We start from the raw sequence: 12,645 nt of genomic DNA, 5'->3' as shown, positions 1-12,645 counted from the left end.
GGCGCTTGAAGTTTGTTTGCATTTTGTTTTTCACCACTCTTAACAGCTTCAGAAGCCAGATCACAGGAGCCCGTGATCAAAGCGCCCCGCGGTTAGCTCTGGAAACACGGGAGCAATGCGCAGCGCTTTGATACGCCACATCAATATTTCAATTCAACAATCGCTTGACATGCACCCCCCTTCTCCCTGAGACGAAAGGAGAGCGAGAGAGAGAGAGAGATGGAGAGAGAGAGATGGAGAGGGGGATGTTGAGGGAGCAGCAGTGGGAAAGGAGCTGCTCGGCGGAAATGGCGTGCTCGTCTCGCTTGTTCCCGTGCAATCTGCCCCGGCTCGTTCCGCCATGCCCACAGGCCATTTCCCTCTTTGAACCCGAACCGTGTTTCTGTCTGGCGAAGGGCGTAATCCTCCACCAGTCAAACACATCCTGCGCCTGGAATCATTCTGGGAGGAGGAAAAAATACTCATGTAAAAAATGTAAACATTTGGAACAAACCGTTTGTTTTGTTTTGTTTCGTGGCAGGCTAATGCTAAGAACTCCCCCTTAATTCTTACTAAAACCTCTTTAAACTCACCGTCAAAAGCGAGTTATGTCATTGCGAAGCCCTTGTGAATGTTGCCGGCGTTAAGTGAGTTGTCAGAGTTGAAATGCGTATACTAGAGCTGCTCCTTCAGTGAATCCACACCTCCACCTGACTGAAGGTACTCGGCCCCAGGTTCGGGCTATGGTGTCTGCAGGTATTTGGTCCAACCATGTACTACACCACCTGATTTCACTAATGAACCAAAACAATCAGCGAAATCAAGTGGTGTAGCGTACGGTTGGAGCAGACGCCCGGAGACACGGCGGCCAGTTGGATCTGGAGTTGAGTAGCGCTGATATTTAAATGCAGGCGAGTGAGTGGGATAACAGACTCACTTGAGAAGCTGAGCACATACGAAATGAAAGCATTCAAGGACACAGGAAAGAAATTGATTTACTGTTCGCTGCAGTTGTGCCAGATGGTCGATTTTAGACAGCCCGTTTTTACTTGAATTATTTTTTGAAAACAGAGTCTCCCATTTCAGTCCTTTTGTGTGACAAGAGCATGTTTTGAACATTAAAGCATATAAACTGTGGTTATGTGGTTGTGGTTAGCAGTAAAATTGAAATTGAAACCCATAGAAATTGATGTCGGGGCATAAATTCGGAAATACAGACGTGACTACTTCCAAAATTGATAAAGGTTAGTAAGCTGCGGTTGAGAGAGACTGTGATGTGTCTACTTACATGATGCAAACTAGACAAATCGGATGCAAACAAATCATGTAAAGCAATGGAGTTGTCCGGTTCGGGTTTTTCTCCAACGCGTAAGACGTCAGAGTCTGTTCTGACATCGTTTTATTACCTCTGAGTTGACATAATAAACCAAATATATCAATTCCTCGAGAAAGAAAAGATTCATAGATATGAGGAGGACCGGCTGTTGATCCGCTAAAGGGTTTATTTAGTGAATCATCTTTGGCTGTAACTCAGTACCGCTAAGCACCAAATCAGTGTTGCTCGGTTTGTGAGGACACCTGCCATGAGCACAAGCAGGCCTCTAAAGTCCCACGTTTGAGCCTAGCCTGGGCCCTAAAATGTCGGGTCTCAGGTTTTAGCTTGGCCTGGGCTCTATAGTCTCCGGTTTAAGCCTGGTCTGGCCCCTAAAGTCTCACAGTGTGACCTTCAGGGAGGAAAACAGTTGCTGCCTTGCAAGCGAGCGTATGCACTCCATTGTGAATGGAAGCTGGAAGCTGCTATCACCTGATGAAACAGAATACATTTACTTATATCAAATGTAACACTAAATCAAAGCAAAGGTTTCTTTAGCCAATACTTAGATAAAACTTAGAGGTCAGTTTTTAGTCCAGCGACACAGTTGCTCAACTGAAATCACAGAATGTTCATGGATGACACTGAAATAGATTATAGTAGCTAGTTTGCCAGCTAGCTGCAAGTGTGCCATTGTAACCATTCACAATACAAATTACTTATTATATGATACATATTAACATTGGTAACTTTGAAAGTCAGCTACTTCCTGTGTTAGATTGTATCTCAGTCTTAACACATTCTATTTGTAGTTTAGCATTTTATATCCCAAAGAAACCAGGAGATGTCTTCACTTGAACTGAGTGCCATCTCTCCGTGCAGTGAAGGTAATATTATATCTGACATCATTGTTCCAAAGAAATTAGGCCTCAATTTTAATGATACACACATTAATATTTATATTAATTTGATACTGCGCGTCTCAAAATTTTTAAATGTATGATAAACACTGTAACTGATCATTTGTGATTCCAAATCTATTTAGTCATTCCCTTGATTCTGCATTTAAAATGGATGATTACTAGTTTACTGGGAAAATGAGATTTATAGGTGTATAATTTATTCATATGGCTTGAGATGCAAAAGCATAAAGCAGACTAATATTTCACAGTGACTGTCACAATGCGCTAATGCACTAATGCCACAGTATATGAATAATACAGAAAGCCAGAGCAGAAACAACAGAAAATCCAACAATGCAATTATTAATCGCGTCTGTTCACCGCGAACACACACGCAGAGATTTGTACGAAAGGAAATAATTAGCGTAAACACTCGACAGGGTTATTTTACAAACCATCGAGTTCGTCTGGGTATTCTGCCACATTTGGGCCCTTGCCAGTGTGTTTTAACAGCTCTCCGGCGCGAATGTGAGTGACTCTGACGTGTCAAACTGACAGAGGCTTGTGATGTAATCGGTTGTGCGCCGGCAGGGCTGATCCGCGCTCTGTGCCGTGGCTCGGTGGCGGCGGCGCCTGGGGCATTCTGGCACCACAGCTTCAGCTTCAGGGCCACGTGCGCGGATCGCTGAAGCTGGCTCCCGCCGTTTCCGCCGTGTCGGTGGAGCGGGGATGAGGGATGCAGGTTGAAATCGGTGGAAGGTTAATGTTGCGCAGTACATCTTGAGGCTGGATTGTACCGGCCCCGTGCTCTAGTCTGGGGGCCAGAGCTCTTTCGGTTTTCCACTGAAGGGCCTGTATTAATAAAGCATCTGAGCAAAACCGATCCCACAGATCACCAGTCCTACTGGGATATGTTTTATGAATATGTGCCCACTGCTCTTTGGTTCCCAGAGTCATGTCGGTTCACTTTAGGCCAGAAAAATTCAAGTTGCAAAAAAGGCTTAGCATGCCCTGGACCAGTGTGACAGGAACACCGGATGCTGGTGCTGGAGAGTCACTGAGTCTTGGAATAACTCACCATGACTCAGTGATATCAGAGACCCTTGAAGTGTACTAGACCAGGGCTTGACACGTTCCATGATTCATTGTTGACTGTAGATAGAGTGGTGAACACAGATGGACTGAGTGCCCTTTTTGAATCATTAAGTTTTCTTTGCTTTGTACCTCCGCAGTAATCTTTATAGTTTTGGCTTTTTATCAGGCGGCGTGCTTCTTTGTTTGGTTTTCGCTTAATCAGTGTAGATCCCTAGACTGTCAAATACTTTTCTGGCTGTGTACACAAAGTGTATATGACAATTCAATTAAGCATCAATATTAAAATGATCAGTACGTCTGGGCAACCAAATATTTTGGTCATTGGTCAGTCTCTCTGTCTAATATTACTCTGTAGCATTTGGGCGCCCACGTTTGCGTGGGGTGCAAATTCGGATTTGCGTCTGTCGCCACACACTGTGGGCATGGCATGCTGAACGGTGACCCAACAGCCGAGCAGAAGCAGAATAGCAAAGACTCTGAGAACACGCATGCCTGACTTTCACTGCTTTCATCTTAACCTCATCCTGCAATCTGCACTTCAGCATGGTAGTCGATGGCGACTGATCAAATATTCATAGAGAAAAGTCCTCCCGATTCCTAGTCAGCAAAAGTTTTTATATTTATGCAGTTATTGTGGTATTGAGGCCTATAACTTTCTTCCCTACATAAACACATATGTATCCACAGTAAAAGTGGTAATGTAGGCTATGTGATAGTACGTGTACTATGTAAATGTGATAAATAATAGTCCTTTTATAATGCCAGAAATTCCTTGATGGGCAATTATAATACACAGACTAAATCATAAATAATTGGTTTGGGTATTGCAGTTATCACACAAAAATCAATAATATAGATTGTGAAAAATACTAATACAATTTGTGTTCTAATGTAGCCTGCTGCCATCTACAACATCATGCAGATTATGATGTTTACTAAATGTTTAGCTTTTTCCTAAAAACTACTCTTCAGCCTGTATTTACTGCGATCATTTGCTGCTGCTAGTTACCAAGAGAGGCAAACTTTGATATACTTATTCATGCAAACCAGCAATATACTACCAGAATTACACCAAGGTAGCTCAAAAACCATTTAAGCCAGACTTTGACTGCATTGTTGTATGATCGGGGTGAATGTCAACATTGCATAGTTTCTTTTTAGCCAACACAGAAAATCAACTTCCATGATACATTGTAAATATAGGGCTATGTCAAACTGCCACTTTTATGCAAAAAGTTAGGACATGTTTGCGGTTGAACAAAATCATGAGCCTAACCTGCATTCTGATAATAAGTTTAAGGGACATTTTACGGAAGAAATTAAACATGCATTCAGAAACCTAATGAGGAGTTTATTGCTTAACCTTACACAGTAAATTGCCCAGTGCTGAATTCAACTGGCACACAGTGGGCTTCTTATGGATCCAATAGGGACCATGTATTCTGTACGAGTTGATTTGAATATTGAAAATAATAATAATAATAATAATAATAATAATAATAATAAAAATAAAACTGGTTATCGCTTTTTATGTAGGCCAATTGTTTGCCATATAGCACAATCAGTGCAATATGAGCATGCTCATTTTTATTATTCATGGCATGCATAGCCTAGCTATTTCTGACATAATGCATTTTAAGAGGTTAAATAATTTCTCTAAACATGAAAACCACGTAATAGAGAAAGATTAACAGCTTCTCATAATTCTGGGATTGCAATTGTGGTCGGAACAAAAAACAGGATACAAAGGGGAGCCCATGACCAAGTTTGGGATACCTCTGGCCTTGCCTACAGGCCTAGACACGACCTATAATCCCGTGCCGAATTAATATAGACACCTGCGCGCCGCGGTGATCTGAAATGAGAAGGAACAAATTTAAACCGGACCCATTTTGAAACGGATCGTTGGAGTATAAGATACACAACGTAGCTAAGTTAAATAGGCCTACTCCACAACCATACACAAGCTGACTGCCAGCTATAGTTACTTACATAAACATGATCTGTCACGTCTTCGCTCGTCAAGTAATTTCCGTCGAAAACATGACATCGTGCTAGTTTATTGATAAATATGTTACCTATATAAATAAGGTATATTATGAGAATAAATATGTTTGCAATGAATAAGCAATGGTGCACCTAAAAACACAAACAAAAGCTTTATTATTATGCAAAATTAAAGGAAGTCAATCTATTGATGTTGCCTTACTAATTGTATGGCGTGGGACTCAAAAGCAGATGTTGCATTTCAAAGCGGCAGGGCGCGTGGAAGATGGGCTATGATTTATGCTAAAACGCGTGGCTTCAAAGCGCAGATTGCGGCATCTAAACAAATTGAACAAGTCAATCGTTATTCACTCAGGACTGCAAGCGGATCAGAGGCGCACTTCTGCCGCTTCTAATATCCCTCAATGGATGCGCGGTCCCGGCGGGCGAGGCGAGCAGCTCGAGGTTGAGCCGATCAGCGCGAGAAGGCAGGGGAATTTTGCGCTCATTATTTGTTGTAACACCTGTGCAAGAGAATATGAGCCCCGTGTACAATACAGAACCGTCGATTATTGGGTGGGAGTGTCTCTAGACGCGACACAGGGACTTGTTTTTAGAGTGGAGGGAAAAAAACGAAGCAGGACTTATCACGGTGACAACTGACCCACACCGCGTAAAAGGGACATGGGGTACATGGGAGTAAAATGGTATCATCTTATATTTATATTCCTTAATATAAATATTTACCACGGCCCATTATAACGAATAATCAATTTTCATTTTAGGCTACATTGAGATACAATAATTTATACAAAATGAAATGTATAAAATGAAGATTAAATAATAAGAAAATCATTAATATATATATTTTTAAAGACACGCAGAACGTAGCCTACTATTACAGACATAGTGTCTGCATTCAATACGATTACTCAAAGACAAACGTTGTTTTTTGGAGATCCTGATGGAGATGTCCGGTCCTTTGGTTCAGCCGCAATAAGAAATGTCCACATCTCGCTCTCTCTGGCTCCTGCCTTTCCTCCACGGACAAAATATATAAAATAAATGAATTCATGAAAGTATGTCATAATTCCTTTACTTTTCAAAAAGACACGGATTGGAAGGCAGCAAGCAGGCTACATGGACCATCACCAGAAGTTGTTTTTCCTTCTGTCGTCTTTTCTCCCATTTGATATACAACCTAAATTGGAGCCGGAGAAATGAAATGCTAAATCTTTAATTAACTTTATAGCATCTGCACCCGTACTTTCAAGGAGCCACGCGCTTCTCTTTTAACCTATTCCAACACATTTGCACACCAAGGTAAATCTTGATGCTGGCACTCTTACAGAAAGGAAGAGAAAAAAAATCAAAAATGGAAATGAACTCTCACTTGTGTTCTCCAGATCAAAGACGCAGAATTATTTAACTTTCGCCGTTGCTTGATCTTCAAATAAAAAGGAAGAAAAAAAGATAAGAAGTGGGGAAATATAAGGGTGGATGGATATGTCTGAGTTCTGTCTTTTTTGCGTTTGACTTATATTTTTAGTTTTCAGTTCTTTAACCGTTCTATATTCTCCATTATAGGGGTACAGAAACTCCCGTATAAAGTTGTTTGCATTACTTTACATGCTGTCAGCTGCGGTATTGTTCTGTAATATCTTTGGAAGGTGATGTGGCAAGTCAGCTTAAGTCTGCTACATTAAACACGTACAGTGCGCCTTACAGAGTCATTTTGCCTGGTTCCAGCGGTCCATATGTACAGTAGGCTATCACGTTGTGTAATTTATACAAAAATTTTGCATGTTCTCAATGTACAGTTTGGGTGCCTACGCTACCCACAAACGAAAAGACATTGTTTTGACATGTGGTGGGAACAAATTCCTTTGTATCACCATTCTTAGGTTTATGTAGACTATTTTGTGAATTAAAATTAAATTTACTTACGTATTATTTGAAAAACTCAATGTTTAAAGTAGCCTGTTCGAGTAATTCTTCTTGCCCATTAACTATACATGTGCTTCATAAAAAGGTATGTTACTGAAGGTGAGACAATATAGGGAAACGCTGGAAAAAATGTATTTAACCCTTCAAAGTGTAAAATCACAGATATATGGTTAGAATGTTCTTAACTTCTAATGCTGCTATAACAATTACTACTGGTAGTTGAAAGTTCTAGTTCTAGAACGCTGACTTAGAAATTTGAAGGAAAAAAATCCCGAAAACTTCAAAGGATATAAAACAACAGTATAGATCCATATAGAAAGTATATTGATCCATTATTTCATAGTTGTATAGTACCAGTCTTGTCCACTAGGTGGCACTAAGGTGACAAGAAAGTGGGGAGCTTGCTGTGATCGTTGGAAAAGTTGGAAAGTACGCTTCACACGTACCAAACTGTAAAATTGTTCAATAACAAAAGAAAAAAGCATACTCTAGATATGTTCTTGTTATAAGCGTAATTAATTGTACATTATTATAACAAACCCTCTGGGAAAGTGGAAATTGTATTTTAGTAATTTTATTTGTTATTTTTATTATTTTTATTTTATTAGACAAAATTAGGCATCACAGACAGGACATATTATGTCATGTTAAGTTTAGTATATCAACATTATTTTAAAACTTATTTTATAAGTCCATCTACTACAGTCTGAGCCCCACCTTCCACAACCCAAATAGCTTCCACTTTAAACATGAATAAACTTCATCTGCTAACATTACTACCAAACCTTGTAGTGTATATGGTATTGAAAATATGTGTGTAAAAATGTGCTTTATGTTACATTACATTATGTGTCAGAGACTATGTATTGTGTAATGTTCTCGATGGATCTATGTAAGGTTCTGTGTTTATGTATGAAGACAATTCTGGCCCAAAGCAAGTATCACTGGTTTGTTCTATTCTATTCTATTCTATTTTATACTGTCTGCATTGTTCCATATTTGAAAATATACATTGACAATGTTTTATACTCATTATTAGAACTGTTATGCCTGAATTCAGTCTGCACCTGTCATAAACTGAATTTTATTTATTTATTTATTTATTTATTTTAGCAAGTACATATTTGTGAGTTCGGTGATTTCCACCCGAATTATTGAAAATATGTCTGGCTACATCCTAGTCGGCTAGAAAACTTTCACTTTTCACCATAGTGCAGCCGGATCTTCACCTGAACCACCTAGACAGCGTTTCAAAGACCTTTCACTATGAAAACATTCACTGGGTTCTGTGGCCTGAAGTGTACGCTGAATAGGTGGATTTTAATTTCAGCAAAACTGCATTTCCGATGGCTGCAGATATACTTTTAATACCACTGGAGTCACTGAGGAATAAAATTGCGAATGCCTCTTGCAATTATGCAGGGAAGGTAATACCAGACAGCCAGAGGGCCACAAAATAATAGCACTCCGTGTGTTTTTTCAGTTTTGGAAGAGACCGGTCCTTCAAAGGTTTCACGTACCAGCTTTTACATGCTGAAGGAAACAGGTTCTGTGATGGACAGCTTGCGAGTGAGCCCAAGCCTTTTACTGTTTGGAAGGAGATACAGCACAGGCTGTCCAGGGTTAAAGAGAGAGCTTGGAGAAATTAGGGCTCATTCAGTAGATGGAACAGGTTTTTCAGCATTGATGAAGTTGATGACATTTTGGAAGAGTTTTAACTGCACATTTTGAAGATTTCCATTTTGAGTGGGCAGTTTTATTCAACAATAGGCCCACCCCATCTCTGCACCATCCACTTAGGTTCAGACAGCACTCCTGCTAAGCTTCATAGCATCGGAAAGATTCACTTCATCAACAGTGGGCTCAAGAATGGTGCTCCGGATTGGCTAAGTGATCTGACTGCATGGTAAGAACAATTCAGCTTACTTAAATTATCTGCGGGATACTATCGGTTCAATTGAGAGCCGCTGATCGCAGATAACTTGGGTGGGCTGGATTATTCTTGTCATTTAATAATGTCACTTGGTCAATCAGGAGCACCATTCTTGTGCCCACTGTTTTTGAAGTGAACCCTTCCGAAGTAGGGCATATGCTGCCTGAAATTGCCATAGGATGGTGCAGTGGGTAACACTGTTGCCTTAAAGCAAATAGGTTCTGGTTCAAATCCCAACCAGGGCCCTTCTGTGTGGAATCTGCAAGTTCTCCTTGTGTCAGAGGGTACTCCGGTTTCCTCCCACAGCCCAAAGACATGTAGGTTAGGCCAACTGTAGAATCTAAACTAGGCAGCTGTTTAATAGGTGACTTAGTTGATGCGCCAGTCTTAACGACTACTTGTATTTTTATTTATTTTTATTTTTCCATAGATTGCGTTGTTGCCGTTCTCGTGTGTGTTAATCAGTTTAACCACAGGTCCAAGTTGAACTATGCGTTGTTCCCGTACTTGGACGGTACTTCTCTCTAGGGTTTCGTCATACTTGTTCCTGGTTATGGTTATACACTTTGTTGTACGTCGCTCTGGATAAGAGCGTCTGCCAAATGCCTGTAATGTAATGTAATGTAAAGTGTCTGTAGGTATGAGTGTGCGAGTGAATGGTGTGTGTATAGGCCTGTCCAGGGTGCATTCCTGCCTTTTGCCCTATGAATGCTGGGACAGGCTCCAGCTCCCCTGCGACCATGACCAGAAGTAACCTGGTTAGATAATGGATGGCTGGATGGATAATCACAGTTGCCTTGGTGCGATTAGGAGAGGCCTTTATGTAATGTAATGTAATATCCTGGGTTTTCAAAAGGGGGTCCGTAGACCCCTGGTGGTTCTTGAAGGTAATACAGGGGATCCTTGGCCAGACCTTGAAATGCACTGACTACATATAGATTTGGGAAAATATGTCAAAATATAGAACATTCTTTTAAGATTAATATGATGGAGGTACTCTGGATGCCTTTGAGCCTGAGCGGGGGTCCCTGAATCAGAAAAGGTTGAAAATCCCTAGCCTGTATGATGTTAAGTACCACAGCTAGAATCGCTTTAGATTCTGTTTCTTCAAAGCCTGACGTAGAAACCGTCGTATTTGAGTGAGCTGTGTAGAGAAGAATGAAAACTGAAAAGCTGTGGGAAAAAGCTCTCGGACAACCCTGGCGCAACGCACGGAGAAAGACAACCAATGGCGATTGCTCCTTCTTCGCCGCTGTCCCTTGAGCGACTTCAGACCGCGAGGCGCCGCTTCCTCTCCGTCGGCACGCGGGAGCTTCCCGCAGCCTCATTATGTCAGCTCCAGTTTGAGCCGCGGCCGGGGAGACAGCCGTCCTCGCGGAGGCTGATTATTCCCTAATTAGCGGGATCTCTTCCTTCTCCGGCTTCGCTCAACCTCGGGTTCGGCGCTGCAGCTGATGAGCGTGTCTTCTCCAGCTTCGTCATCTTGGCCTCATTTGTGTGTTAAAACGGGCTTTCATTTTCTCTGACAGAACGCATTTCCTGGTGCTATTTTTTTCGCCTTAGATTGACAAAAGCACGTCGGAAGTGGCCGCAAATTTTTGATGGAATGTCTGTGTGTTTAGTATCACATATACCTGTATTTACTCCCGTAAAGTAGACGGGTATAAATTATTTTAATTAAAATGTAGTAAATTCAGAATTCCGTATAGATAACAGAAAAGATGTAATGGTCGTTTAGAGCGCTAAATGGGTTTTTTTTTATAACAGACTACATTTGTCTTCATGGCTGGACTTCAATTCCAGTCATACTGTCAGTATATGCCTATAGTTGCCTAATATTTATTTTTTTTGCCATTCAAGCTACAGTAGTTTTTGGACTTTAGGCAAAGTGTGTATTCTTAAAGGTCTGCAATGCATTCATGAACATTTTTTAACATGTACATGAAGCAAATGCGATGCTTTATGAAGGATGGAGCAACAGATGTTATGTTAAGTCTCAATTGTGAATCACACTAGTTGTGACTTGACTTAAGGTCATCCCTAAGCCATGAAATCCGCACGCTTCTTACGACTGACTGTGCTTGACACAGTCAGGCCGGGTGTGCTTACTGAAATCTGCTTCTCTGGAATAAGGGCTGTGCTGCCTGACAGGGTTCCACAAGAGGTCTTACCGCTCGGGCGCATTGGTGCGCCGTCCCTTCAGCACCTCAGGTGTTTCGGTAACCTGGGAGCGCTGCAGGACCGTGGACAGCGCCGGTCCCGCACCCAGGCAGGGCAGCAGCATTGCCTGCTCGTTGGGCTCAGTAACAGGCCTCGCCTCAAGAGGAGCTCCTACGTGGCTTCTGTGGTGTTTCTGGTTCTGCTCATCCTGGATTATTTCCCCTTGTTGTTTAAAGCTGCGTGTTTGAAATATTTTTTTTTTTCCCATTCTTAGTTTATCAAGTTTTCTTTTCCGTTAAGTTCCAGGACAATAAAAGGCAGTAAACCAAAAATGTTTAAAAAAGGGATCACATGATGCCAGTCATGTCACGGTTACTGAGAAATTAATTCGTAATTTGCACATGGCAACGCAGGCTTTTTAAAATGCAGTCTAAATCTTACCACTGTTTACATTTGCCTAATGCACATTTAGGGCTAGCAAACTGTATTTTACAGGAAGGTTCACCGTATAAGAGAGTTAACGCCTTAGCACAGAGGTGGTCCACCCAGGCCCTGGAAAACCACAGGGTCTGCTGGTTTTTTCTTTCACCTTAAAATCAGCAAATAAGACCCAAGAAACCAGGTGAGGTGGGTGACCTGTACTCACTAACAGAAAACCAGCAGTCTCTGCTGCAGGTCTTTGATCAGGGTGGGTTACCCCATCACATTTAGCGTCACATTTAATTTCACACAGAATGTCCATTTTCAGTATGGAAGATGGACAAAATAGTAATGGTATTAATTGACTTCATAAAGTTGCATTAAATTAGCGCTATCATACCAATAACACGACTGTTGACTATGTAAACAGCAGCCATAGTGGAGGATATTTTGATTAGGCCCCCCACTGCTCTTTTCTGAATAATTAATCTAACTACATATTAAAAGCACCACATAGAGTAAGTCCAAGTGCATCACATTCAGAAACAATATTCATCTGATTCTGCCTGTATGTGCAGCCAAAAAATTCAGTAATATCCAGGGATTAGAATATAGGTTCTGTTCTTGTGCATTTTGTGATTCTCTGGCGTAGGCGTGGCTTCACAGTGAAGCCTGTGATGCGTGCGAAGAGGGCGGAGCCTCTCCGCTGCTCAGGGGGAACACCCAGCACCCACTGCAGCTACTCCCTTTACATGGAGGTCACTTTCGCAAACATTTGTATAACTGTAAATATCTTGCAACAAACTTCTCTGTGTTCTTTGGTTGGTTTTAATGTGGCAGAAACCATAATGTGAAGTGACTTTTTGTAAAAATGTTCCCAACAAACACAGCCATATGGGCGTACACACACA

At 41.3% G+C, this 12,645-nt stretch overlaps 1 long non-coding RNA gene across 1 annotated transcript in view; it reads left to right on the top strand.

Annotated features, from left to right (window-relative positions):
* LOC135238470 (uncharacterized) overlaps positions 1 to 12,645 on the top strand; it is a 36,329-nt gene that overhangs the window by 13,403 nt on the left and 10,281 nt on the right. The window lies entirely within an intron of this gene.

This window comes from Anguilla rostrata, chromosome 13 (assembly GCF_018555375.3).
Source record: "Anguilla rostrata isolate EN2019 chromosome 13, ASM1855537v3, whole genome shotgun sequence".
Taxonomy (NCBI): Eukaryota; Metazoa; Chordata; class Actinopteri; order Anguilliformes; family Anguillidae; genus Anguilla; species Anguilla rostrata.
Note: the sequence above shows the minus strand (reverse complement) of the source record. Positions and strands in the feature narration are given on the sequence as shown.